The 13,255-nt window shown below is 48.3% G+C and overlaps 1 protein-coding gene across 2 annotated transcripts in view; it reads left to right on the plus strand.

Moving 5' to 3' along the window:
* The window catches only part of KCNA2 (potassium voltage-gated channel subfamily A member 2), a 28,962-nt gene extending 16,329 nt beyond the window's left edge, over positions 1-12,633 (plus strand). For both annotated transcript variants that reach the window (XR_014247820.1, XR_014247821.1), the window contains exon 3: positions 7,616-12,633. The gene's annotated coding sequence lies outside the window, so the exon portion shown is untranslated. The remainder of the gene's footprint in view (positions 1-7,615) is intronic.
* Positions 12,634-13,255: the final 622 nt, after the last annotated feature.

Raw genomic sequence — 13,255 nt, forward strand, 5'->3', positions numbered from 1 at the left:
AAAAAAAACACACAAAAAAACAATAGCAAATGCCTCCTCTCTCTTGGATTCCCCCTCTGGAAAGCTCCAAGTGGGCCGGGATTCTAAGAAAACTGAGATGTAAAAGTTAAAGGAGTTTCAACCACTTCGGGTCCAGGGGTTCCTCATCTGGGCTAAGAGGTACAAGAATTGACGTCAAAGGCTCTAGAAAACTCCTGAAACTGCATACAACACACTGTGGTATGGTCATCTTTCCATGGAGAGTGCCCCAGCTGTCCAAGGCCCCCAAACTTAGAACGATTAGTCAAACTTAGACCCCTCACCTTCTCCCCAATGTCCAGGAAGGAAAAGTGATTTTCCCAGAGTCATTTTCACTTATTCAAAAAATTCATTTATTTAAAAAATATATTTGCACTTGGTGCTTAGGATCCTCTGCCCTTGTGGGTCTTCTAGGGCAAGACAGAAATTCACCTGCAGTGAGTTAGTGGCCGACTCAGAGCCAGACCGGCTCCTGGGACATCTCTTTCCATTAATCTGTCCCCTTTGCAGCAGCTGTGCCTGGGCCTCAGGCCTCGGGATCCAGACCTGAAGTTTCCCCAGGCGGGTTTAGCACAGCAGTAGGGAAAGGACCACATATTTTGATGTGAAATTAGTGCTTTTGAAATGATATGTAAACAAGGCAAGTCTGTATCTCTTTGATCCAAGGACTGGGGCATTTTTGAATCTGACTTCTCAGCTCTGATTATCCTCTCCCTTCTTTTCACTTAGACCCACCCCTCACTCAGGGCAGTAAATACACCCACAAATCATTGGCTTACCCAGAGAAATGAAGGCTCTTTGGCCTTGTATCTCTTCCAACCTGAACATCTCTTCCAGGGCTCCACGCTTAATGGTTTACCGTGAAGTTAGAAGGAAAATCTCCCATCTGCAGGGATTCCTGTACCCAGGAAAATCTGCCCTTCCTGAGGTCTGTTCTGATGGAAGAGTTACACTCTTTTCACTATCATCTGGGGAGCCACCAACAACCATGTGTGAAGTAAAACCACAGCCACTCTGTTTCAGTGACGTGTGGTGCCTTCTCTCTCCCAGCCTACAGCAGGCATCTTTTTTTTTTTTTTTAACATCTTTATTGGAGTACAATTGCTTTACAATGGTGTGTTAGTTTCTGCTTTATAACAAAGTGAATCAGTTATACATATACATATATCCCCATATCTCCTCCCTCTTGCGTCTCCCTCCCACCCTCCCTACCCCACCCTTCTAGCTGGTCACAAAACACCGAGCTGATCTCCCTGTGCTATGCAGCTGCTTCACACTAGCTATCTATTTTACGGTTGGTAGTATATATAGGTCCATGCCACTCTCTCACTTCATCCCAGCTTACCCTTCCCCCTCCCCGTGTCCTCAAGTCCATTCTCTACATCTAAAGCAGGCATCTTCAAGTATCTTGCAATCTCTGAATCCGCAGCATCTGACATAGTGCCAGGCACAATGAATATTCTTTGAAGGAATGAATATCTATATCACATGGTCACCATGGTGGCCGAGATATCGGGGCATTGGGACAGTAAAGATATGGCTATACCCTAGGACCCCCTTTCTCCTGTATCTCTCTGGGTTTATAAGAGACCTCTAATCCTACTTCTGTGTCAGACTGGCCTTTAGATGGTCTGAGTCACCTGACTCAAATGGTCCACAGTGAAAGTGCCACACATCTCCTAATGCCCTGTCCCCAGCATACACTCCCACAGGTCCCAGAGAGGATGCCCTCCAAGCAAAGCCTGCCCAACCCCATACCAGCCCCAGGGCAAAACCCTTCCCATATCCCGAGGGACTAGTGTCTAAAGGGTTCCTATAGGCTTCCCAAATTCTGAGGCTGAGAAGATCTTGGTGTTTTGGGAAATGCTGGGCCTTGGAGTCAGGGTTGGGCTCCATTCATGGCTCTAGTGCATAGTAGACTATATTACCTATGTGACCTTGACAAGGGAGGTTACATTTCTAAACTTTTTTTTCTGTCTCAAGTTGAGGTTAAAATGCGTACCTCACAGGGTTGTCATGAATTTTTTTTCAAAAAAGTTTATGTGTGTGTGTGTGTATATATATATATATATATATATAAATTATGCTGTATGTGTCAAGGGCTTACTTTGTGCCAGATACTCTGCTAAATGCTTCACATGCATCATGTCACTTAGTTCTCACGACAGTCCTGTGAGGTGAGTAATTATCTATATTTTACTGATTAGGAAACCAAACCTCAGAGAGGTTATATAACTAGCCCAAGGTCACACAGCTGATAAGCGGCAGAGCCTTTGTGGGTGCAAAGCCCATACTCGTAAGGAGTATGACTAACGATAGATGTTAGTCCTTCCGCCACCACCACCTTCTTCCCTCATGTGGTTGAGGGCACGTAGATAAGTCTTACAAGAATACAAACGAAAAACCTCATCTGCCTTAAGGAGCCTTGATACAATCAAAACAGCCCATCCAGCCTGGGTGAGCCAGGATGGGAATGGCCTCAATCTTCTCTCTAAGCCCTGTCAAACTGAGCCCTGGGACATGGCATCAGGGGTCTGTGGGATGGGGAAAGGTACCAACCCCAGGAAGAACTGTCTCACTCCCCATTTCAGCCCCAGATTATCTAAGTAGCCAAGGCAGCAGGCAACAGACGCCATCTATCCAGGCCTTGGCAGGCCCAGCATCCTTACTCGAGCTGGGGCCAGACCCCTTAGCCACACTGTGCCATCCCCACCCCGCCCCTTCTCTATCTGTTCCTAGCACTCCTTCCTAGCCAAGATGCTTGAGATGGTGGCTGTGCCTGAATGGAGAAACTCTCAAAGGGTGACATGGGGACAGAACCAGCTGGGGGAAAATAGACATGTGAGGATACACATGCACTTACACACGCATAGTCAGGCAAATCATCACAAAGTCCGGGGACCTGGTTTATCGTTCTTAGCCTAAACTCCTTCAGGCCTTAACCTTTGTAGGCTATATTATCTAAAGCTATTGAATCAAAAAAAAGAAGGGCTCCTCGTGCAAGGTGGGTAATTAGGCTGACTGAATAAATGATTCAAATCAACCAAGATGTGAGAACCAGCACCCACATGCAGGCATTGTGCTGGGCAGTTTGCCTGTCTTAACTCGTTTAGTCCTGGCATCAACTCTGTGAGATCATTGTCACTATCTCAATTTTCAAACGAGGCTCAGAGAGGCACAGTAACTGCCCAAACCCACACAGCTAATGAGAGGCAACTCTAGGACTCAGATCCAAGACAGCTGGAAGCATCAAAGCCAAGTCTAGTGCCCTTGATAAGATAGCACAGGCACCCAGGTGAGGTCAACTTCAGCTGGGTCTCACAATGACATTGTAGCAAAACTCACCAAGGACCCCCAGCTCTGTCCTTGAACCCTCTTGATCTCTGAGAGCCTCCAGGAAAATATAGGGATGAGGCATCTTGGGGAAAAGTCAGGAAGTCTGGGGATTACGAGGTGCAATGGAATTGGATCACCCTCCTTGGGTATTTTTGTCAATGGGATTCACATGGCTGCACAGTGTGAATGAGCAATCGCTATATTAAAATTTCCTGAAAAAGCTTTGGGCTCCAGCTCCTGAGACAGAGAAAGGGAGGAAGCCTGGGGGAGTTCTGCACTCTCTCTGCAGCTTCAATCTTCAATTTGCATCCTCAGTATCCAAGAAGTGGGTGAAGAGATTACCTTCACCACTAGTCTCCCTCCCTCTGGTGGCCTGACCTAGTCTCCTCATTTATAAAGCCAGGTGGGGTCAGGGGTAAATGCTCTTCATGGGGCAGCCAGGAGGATGAAATGTGTATTGGAATTTGCCTGGCACTTCCGTTCTGGGGCAGGAAGTGCCCCATGAGGCCAGGAGCCCCAGCTCTGGGCCGGCAGGTCTGCGTTGGAATTCCAGCTCTGGTTTTTGAGCTCGCTGAATCCCAACTTCCTCATCTATAAAGTGGGGTGAAACTGCCCACCTTGTGGACTTGTTGTGGGGATAAGGGCCTTATATAAAAAGCACCTTTCAGGGGCCCTGACAGGTAATCAGCATTTAACGAATGCTTTCCTGCAGCACATTAATTCACTCAGTGATCATTTGTGGAACACCTGTGTGAGCCTGGCACTGTGCTACGTTCTGGGGACCAGAGGTAAATAAGATGCCATCTTCATGTCAAAAATCTCATGTGGTAAGACCGCTCCTCCCTTCAGAAGGAAAAGATGGAGGAAAATGTCGGGGAAGGGGAGGACATGAACCCTGAACCACTGATAGCACATTAATAGGCTCTTGATAAATGATCGCAGAATGAATGAATGATTCCATGAGTGAATAATAAAAGCAAATGCTTATATGGCACTGCTCTGTGCCAGGCTCTGTTCTAAGCACTTTACATATACTCACTAATTTAATCCTTACGACTACTGTATGTGGTAGATACTAATTATCCCATTTTACACACAAGGGAACTGAGGCATAGGGAGGATTACATAACTTGCAGCGCCAGGATTGGAATACAAACCATCTGGCTCCAAAATCCACGCTGCTAAGTCTTCCTCTTATTTATGACCCAGACTCCAAAGCAATTTCTCATCCTTTAAGCCTCACAGTACATCTGTGTGCTGGCCAGCTGGGCAGGCATGATTATCCCCAGTTTACAGAGGAGGAAACCAAGGCACTCAAAGGTTGGTAATTTGCTCACCTGGAAACAAAAAAGAGCTTACATCATCTGTCACAACTACCTCCCAAGAGTGAGGTGAGGGGTGGGAGGCTGAGAGCAATAGAATCCTGGATTGTCAGGTTTGGAAAGGGTCTCAGGGGTCAACTAGACCAATTGCTTCATTTTTTTTTTTTTTTTTAAAGAGCTCCTGACTTATTTATTTATTTTATTTTATTTTTTTGCTGTGTTGGGTCTTCGTTTCTATGTGAGGGCTTTCTCTAGTTGTGGCAAGTGGGGGCCACTCTTCATCGCTGTGCGCGGGCCTCTCACTATCGCGGCCTCTCTTGTTGTGGGGCACAGGCTCCAGACGCGCAGGATCAGTAGTTGTGGCTCACGGGCCTAGTTGCTCCACGGCATGTGGGATCTTCCCAGACCAGGGCTCGAACCCGTGTCCCCTGCATTGGCAGGCAGATTCTCCACCACTGCGCCACCAGGGAAGCCCCCAATTGCTTCATTTTATCAATGAGAAGATTGAGGCCCAGAGAGAGACAGCATCTTGCTAAAGGATACACAGCAAATTGGTAACTGGAATGCCAACTGCCAGTCAAGCCAACTGCACCACATTCTTCTTTGAAAGAAGTCAAGAGCCATAGCATTAGGTAAGTGAGAAGCACACAAATTCAGGCAGCATGAATTAAGCCTCTATCCTGTTCCAACACCTCACTTGATTTTATGAGGAATGCAAAGATTGTACCCCCTTCCTTGCTAGTCAGGGAATGTACATCAGTAAGCAAAACAGTCAGAGCTCCTGCCCTCATGGGGGTTGAGGAGATAAAGAGTGACAGTAGGGGGGCTCTTTTATTCAGAGTGGGCAGGGAGGATCTCTTGGATAAGGTGGGATCTAAGTAAAGACCTTGAGGAAGCCAGAGAGGTAGCCATGCAGATTGATGTAGGAAAAGCATTCCAGGCTCAGGGAGCAGCAAGGCCAGGGTGCTCCCAACAGGAGAGGGTGTGCCTTTGAGGCCAGAGTTGTGGGAGCAGAATGGGCAAGGGGGAAGGCAGTAGCAAATGAAGGCAGGAAGGTTGGGAATGGGGAGGAGTGAGGGGCTTGCGGATCATGTAAGACCTTGCAGGGATGGAAAGGACGCTGGATTCTACCCTGGGTAAGGTGAGAAGCCATGGGAGGCTTTCAGTGGAGGAGAGAATTGACTGGACATCTTTTCTGGAATCACACCAGCTGCTGTGTTTAGAATAGACTGTAGCAGGCCAGGATGGAGACAGGGGGACCAGTTAGAAGGCTATTGCAATAATGCAGGCAAGAGAGCATGGCAGCCTGGATGGCGGTGGCAGCAGAGGAGTTGGTAAGAAGTAGTTGGATTCTGGAGCCCAGTTAGGTATCCAGCCTACATATCCTCTGTATGAGGATGGAGCCAATAGGATTTGCTGCTGGACGGAATGTGCAGTGTAAGAAAACAAAGGTGTCTAGGATGACTCCAGGCTTTTGGCCTGAGCATCTGGTATAATGGAACTGCCATTTCTGGTGATGAAGAAATCTGTATGAGCTGATCAAAAGTTCACTTACCCAAGGTGTTCTTCTAAGGATTCTCACCTTCAAGCCTCCCCACAGTCCTAACTGTTGGCCAGTGAGCACTGTTGAGGGGACCTTCCTTAGCCACAGACAGAATCAAGATAACCCCTCTCATGAGAGCCCACACTGTCCCACCCTCACCCCAACCATAAATGTTCTGCCTTCTCAGAGGCAAACCCTGGCCCGTCCTGGGAGCCAAGGGCCAGAGCCCAAGTGGGGTCAGAGCCCAGATGGTCAGCCAAGCTTGGCCCTGATTTAATTATGAGATCAATCCAACCAGCCTTGCCAGGAGGAGTGCCCCTGGGCTTTAGCTTGGCTGGCCCCTGGGGGACAGCTCCTGGGCTTGTCAGAGGGCATTAGCCTCATACATCATGTCCTGGGTGCCATCCAGCAGGATTGGCTGGCCCTGCCACTGGCCACCTGAAATCTGAGAAGAGTCTGGTCAAGGCCAGCCCTAGGCCATGGGATTTAGGGCACAGATACTGCTAGAACCTGAACAGCTAGGGCTCCTGGAAAAGGAGAAGGACCATGAATAGTGGAGCAGACGCCTTGGGAGCTGACCCAGCTGCAGGGTGGGAGCCCTGAGTGTTGACCTAGAAACTCAAGCAGGTGCCCCTTACCTGGGAAACACTGTGGGTAGAAGGCTGCATTCCTGGGCGCTCAGGCTCAGCCCCAGGATACCTGGAACTCACTGCTCAGGAGCACGAGTAGGGTCACAACTGCCCAGCTCTTCCTGCAAGAATCTGGAAGGGACCGACAGCTCCAGTCTGTATGACAAGGTACCTGCCTTCAGGTTCTCCCTGAGATCCTCCTCGCTATTCTCCAAATGGGCTTATTGGGACACAGGTGTATTTCCACGTCTCTAAAATAAGGCCACACACAGTCCATAGGGCTCTCCCAGGGATGGATATACGTTGAGAATTTCCAGCCAAAGCCTTCACATCAGGCCCACAACTGCCTCCCTCCGGGATCCCCCCCCCCATCCCAAGAATAACGCATCTCTTGTTTCTGCCCAGTTGTAAAACTACTCTTGGGGATTAGATGTGCTGGCTCAGCTATGAAGAAATAGAACATCAGGGGCAGGGAAGAGCCTTAGAGGTCATCTCATTCATTATTCAGATGGAAAGCTAAGGCCCAGAAATGAGACAGGACTCATAATAAGTGGTTGATGAAACCAAGAGCCCAGGGCGCCTGACTCCAGTCCAGTGCTGGCTCCACGATCCATCATTTACCAACAGAGCCATGTGACCTTCCTCCCCCCAACCTAGGCCTCTCCCCAGATCCAAGACCTCATGGAGCTGAGGAGCTTCCCAGAGTGAAGTGCTTCTCCTCCAGCAATTCCCTCCAACATTCCTTTCTTCTCCTCTCCTCCCCACAGGGTCTCCACTCAGCTTGATGATGGAACGAGCAGGGCAGTGGTGAGCCAATCTCACCAGACTGTGGTCATGGTGCTCCTGTCTCCAGGACACCCTTAAGATGCAGTTATAGGGGGCTTCCCTAGTGGCTCAGTGGTTAAGAATCCGCCTGCCAATGCAGGGGACACAGGTTCAAGCCCTGGGCCGGGAAGATCCCACATGCCGCGGAGCAACTGAGCCTGTGTGCCACAACTGAGCCCATGCACCACAACTACTGAGGCCCTCGCACCTAGAGCCTGTGCTCCACGACGAGAGAAGCCACCGCAATGAGAAGCCCACGCACTGCAATGAAGACCCAATACAGCCAAAAATAAAAACAAATAAATAAATAAATTTATTAAAAAAAAAAAAGATGCAGTTATAATGTGCCCTTGTGTCCGTTACCTTTTTACACTACTCTTTCAAATGCAGCATTTCATTTGAAACCGAAGTTCAATACCGACAAGGTAGGTATTTTTGTCCTCTTTTAACAGTTGGAGAAACTGAGGGTCAAAGAGGCTCACCAGCTAGAGAATGCTGCGTGGACCCTCGGACCCAGATCTGTCTGATTCTGTGAGCGGTGTTTTCTCCACTTCTGTGGCAGGGGTTTCAGGTGTGAAAGCCAGTTAGTTCCACCTGATAAGCCTCAGTTCCTTCTCCAGGAAAATGAAGGGCTTAGACGAGGTGATTTCCTACAGGTCCAGGGCATTGATGCTTAGGGATTTCTATAAGAAACAGTAGAGTCGTGATGTTTTCAGTGGAGAGTATACAGAGAAGCTTCAAGGACCCTCACTTGTGTGCCTTTTCTTTTCATTCTAGACAAATATTCACTTTCTTACCAAATGTTTTGTTTTAGAAAATGTTTATTTTCAGGAGTCTCTCCTCTACCACCAACCCCCAAAATTGAATAAGCGTCAGGCTCCATAAAACAGGATCTGCCTTTGGGAATCAGACAGAACTAGGTTCAAGTTCATTTATAAGCTGTGTGATTCTGGGCAAGTTACTTAACCTTTCTGAAACAGAGCCATCTTCTCTGTGACATGTGGTGTGAGGGTTCCCTGGTGCACAGCAGGGGCCCTGAGATGGCTAGTTGGCCTCCGTTCCTTCCAGTTGTACAGAGCCAGGCACACACCCAAGTCCAGTTTTCCTTTGGGGTGGATGACACAGGACACTGACCTCAACCGGTCACTTGCCCCATCTCACACACCACTGGAGAACTAGCTCCTGGGACTCAGTCCCTGCCTCACCTCAAGAACAGCCCCAGTTTTAGCCCATGGCATGTCTTCTCTCAAGAGTCTCTAGTCCATCTTTCCCCTGCGGCTGGAGGGACGTGGGCTCGAGTGAGACCCCGGCCGTGCATGGCAACCTTCTGTCCCCAACCCTCTGCATGGGGCTTGGAGAGCTCTCACATTCTACATCTCTCTGTGCCTCACGCTGACGGCCAGGTGGGTATTGCTATTCCCCTTTGGCAGATGAGAAAACTGGGGCCCAGAGACAAAGAAACTTGCCGAGGTCATGCAGCTGTTTGGATGGAGAGCTGGACTGAAGCAGAGCTACTCAAAGCGCTTTTACACCTGCTGTGTCACAGCCATCCTGAAGGCAGGAAGGGGGCTCACCAAGACCTCATGTGTTCCCCAACATGCCAAGGCCTCCGAGAGTCGCATCATAGAGCCAGGACTGGAACCGGAACCCTGATCCGAGTACCTGCATCTGCCTACCAGGCTTGGTGGTCTTTGGGGTTAGAGAGATTCAGTCAAGCAGCCTCGCTGCCAAGAGTAATACAGGTCCCCAGCCTGATCAGAAAGTAAAGTGGGGTGTCTTTTACATGCCAGGCATTGCACTGGGTGCTTTGTATACACTGTTTACAATCCTCACAGCCACCTTCTTGAGGGAGATATCATTACTTCCTTTTCACAGATGAGGAGACTGAAGCTCAGAGAGAGTAAGTGACTTGCTCAGAGCGACACAGCTAACAAGCGCTGAGACTGGGACCGGAGCTGCCGGCTCAACCTTCATCACTGGCATCCTTTGGTTCTCAGCTTAGATGGTGTCGTCACAGGCAGGTCTTTTCTAAACAGCCCCCATCTAAGCCATGCTCCTTGTATTCTTGGTGTCTGCACTCTGTTTCTTTTCTTTTGAGCATTTTTCACAATTGGCAATTCGTTTCATTTATTTATCCCCCTATTTACTTTCTGACTCTCCCACTAGAATGTAAGCTCCAGGAGGTCCAAGATGATGTCTGACTTGTTTACTGCAGAGTCCCTGGAACGGAGCCTGGCTCACACATGCTGGTTGAATGAATGAATGAATGAAGACTCTCAGCACTGGCCCAAGTGCAGTGAGTCTGGCTGAGTTGGGCGTGTGTAGAGGAGGCTCCGCTGGCCCAGTGTGTAGGGAGAGCGTGGATTCTGGTGTCAGCCAGACCTGGGATCTAACCTCAGTGTTTACTTGCTGTGTGACCTTGGGTAAGCTATAGTCCTTGGTTTTCTCATTGGTTAAATGGGCACAGTCATACTTGCTTTCAAGGACTGCTGTCAGGACTAAATAAGATCAGAGAGAATGAGAATCCAGAACAGATCCTGGCACATCCCAACTCCAGCACAGAGCAGCTCCCTTCCCCCTCCCTGCTAACAACAGGCCCTGGGACTCCAGGCTGGGAACTGTCCAGAGCCCACTTGCATTTAGAGGTGGCTGCTGCCGGACGACCTCCGAGCCTGTTACTCCTCCCTCCACACCCCCTTCCCCACCCCGCCTTGCATGCAGCGGCCAATTTCAAACTATGTAAATACGCCAGGCTTCCTCCTCAGCAAGGGAACAACTATACTTAGTGCAATTTGCATGTATTTTAAGCTGACTTGTTCCAGGCAAAGAAGCCGATTCATGAATTTAAAAACATTCATAGACTCCCAGGATGTCAGCACTGGGAGAGACATCAGAGATCATCTGGCCCAGCCCCTCATTTGGCAGAGAGGAGGATGCCCAGGGCAGCGGTGTGTCCAAGGTCACACCTTGGCTTTGAGTCCAAGTCCAGGGTTCTCTCCAGGGCCATCTGTATTTCAATCCACCTGCCTCCTGGCACCCATCTAAGTATGAATTTGCAGCCTGCAGACCCTCATGCCTCCTGGACCACCTCCACTCCAGGGGAGCAGTCCGTCCTCCGAGGCTGACTTGAAGGCAGGGGTGAGGGTGTGGGTGTGGTCTGGGGCAAGCTGGGGATCAGCTGTGTGCCAAGGACAAAATAGCCCAGTGGGTATCGAGCCATGAATCCTTCCCTGCCAGGGCACCAAGGGACCCATAAAACGAAATCTTGTAAGCATTCCCACTCTCCTTAACAGTCCATTAAAATGGTACATTAGGTCATCCAGGGATTTACCTAGAGCAGATTTTTAACTCTAATCGACAGTGATTGCATCTGCCTGCCCAGTGAGCTTTCTCCCTTCTTCTGGTAACTGCACACTTCTTTGCTTTATGGGAACGGTCCCCCCACCTCCATGGATTCCAGTGGGGACTGTCAATCAGAGGACCCTCAGGCCTTGCCACAGAGCTGGGCATGTGACCCAAACCCAATCTGGTCAGTGGTCCATGGGTGGTCATGTGACCCAAACAGTCCTTTTGAGGAATGTGATACTTGCTCAGGAAGAGACATTATTGCTCTTTTTTCTGAAGCAAGCTGTGGGATGATGACAGTGGCTAGCTTTGCCACCAGGAGGAGCAAGCTTGCCTGAGAAAAAAAGTCACACAATGGGAAAGAGGACCCGAGATGGAGAGACAGTATACTGATGCCATTGTTGAAATGCCTGGATCTATACATGCCTGAAGTCCAGTTCAACCCCCTAGGCTTCCCTGTTTTCTTAAGCTGTTTGGGTTGGATTTCCTCACTTGCATCTGAAATACTCCTGTCTCAGTTACTAATCTGCATCATCTCCTAAGGTAATAAATCCCATGAGGTGACTCCTGCCACAGAAAATTGTACTTCTTTGAGGGGAGGGTCCAAAACTGAACTTCTTAAGCTTTATGAGGGTGTCTCCATTCCAATTAAATGTTTTGGAGCCTACCTTGTGCCAGATGCTCTAATATTAAGTTGTTTAGTTACCCCAACAATTTTCTGAAAAGTGTTATTATTATTATTATTATTATTATTATTATTATTATTATCATCCCTATTTTAGAGATTAGGAAACAGGCTCATCCTGGTCTGGTAACTTCATCAAGGTCGCATAATAACCAAATGTTGGAGGTAGTATCAAATTTAAGTACTGTGACTCCAAATGCACTAATAAGAGTATCTGATAATGATATGATGGTGATAATGGTGACGGTGATGATGATGACGATGATGATGATGAAGAAGAGGATGATGCAGCAATGCTAAAATTCCCAGCATATGAGAGATCTGGTCTTTAGCTACGGACTGCTGCATCCTCAAAATGAACTAGACAAATATTCAAGGGGAAAATGTGAGCCAACACTTACCACTTGGTACCCTATGTGCTTTCTTTACACATAACACATTTAATTCATTCAGCACTATGAGGTGGGTCATTGGTCCTCCCCATTTACAGATGTGAAAACTGAGTCACACAGATGTTCCAGGGCTTGCCCAAGGTCACACAGCTAGTAATGATTTGGACCCAGTGAGTCAGTCCTTAAGACTGTTGTTGACCACGAGACAAGTTGTTAACCATTACGCTCTACAGCCTTTAGATTAGTTTGCCATTCTGACACCTCTAGATAGACAGCCATCCTGATGCGTGTCCTGTACCGCCCAAAATCCCATTCCTAGGCCCAAGGAATGAGTTCCTTAGGCACATTCAGACACACTTGGATCTGATTTCATGCTGCAAATGGTATCTGGGGTTTTAATATATCTTATGCTCTATACCTGCTTTTTACTGTTTCCTCTGTTGGCAAGTTTCTGCCCATGAGTAATAATGAATACAAAAAAGGGTTTATTCAAAAAAAAAATCAGAAAGGTGAAGCAAATTCATGTCCAAAATAAAAATTGTAATTACTAGCAAAAAAAAAAAAGAAAAAAGAAAAAAAGAAGAAGAGGATGATGATGATGATTGCTCCTAATTGATGAGCACTCCTTACCATGTGCCAGACGCTATGCTAAGCACTTCACCTATGTCAATTATACCTCCCAAAAAACTTGACCCTTTACAGCTGAGGAAACTGAGGCTCAGAGCACTGGTGTAACCTGCCTGACCAGTAAGGGTGAGCTGGGATTGGCCCTCACCTCAGCACTGCTGCTTCTCATCCCGGTATTCTAGATTAGGAGGGGGAAGTCGTGTTCACGCTACTCAGACTCTTCCGGAATGTATTGCCTCAACTCTCATCTTCTCTTGGCTTTTGTCTTTATGGGCTAGAGAGAGACCCACTCTCTTCGAGATGGCTCCAATTCCTCTTGGGCTGTCCACCTGCCTCTCCTGTCAGGCCTGGGCTGGCCAAGCTCACACAGATACTGCTCACCCAGATCCTCACGTCCAGGTTCAAGAGCCAAAGACCAGGTCTCAAGGCTGCATCTGGAGTTGCCTTGACCATTGCCATCAGTGAGGGGCTAACAAGGGACTAAAGAAGGGTAGTGGAACCTTCATCTGGGGCCACCAAGAGTTGGCCATGGG

The sequence above is a fragment of the Balaenoptera borealis genome (genome assembly GCF_965194805.1).
Source record: "Balaenoptera borealis genome assembly, chromosome: 1".
Taxonomy (NCBI): Eukaryota; Metazoa; Chordata; class Mammalia; order Artiodactyla; family Balaenopteridae; genus Balaenoptera; species Balaenoptera borealis.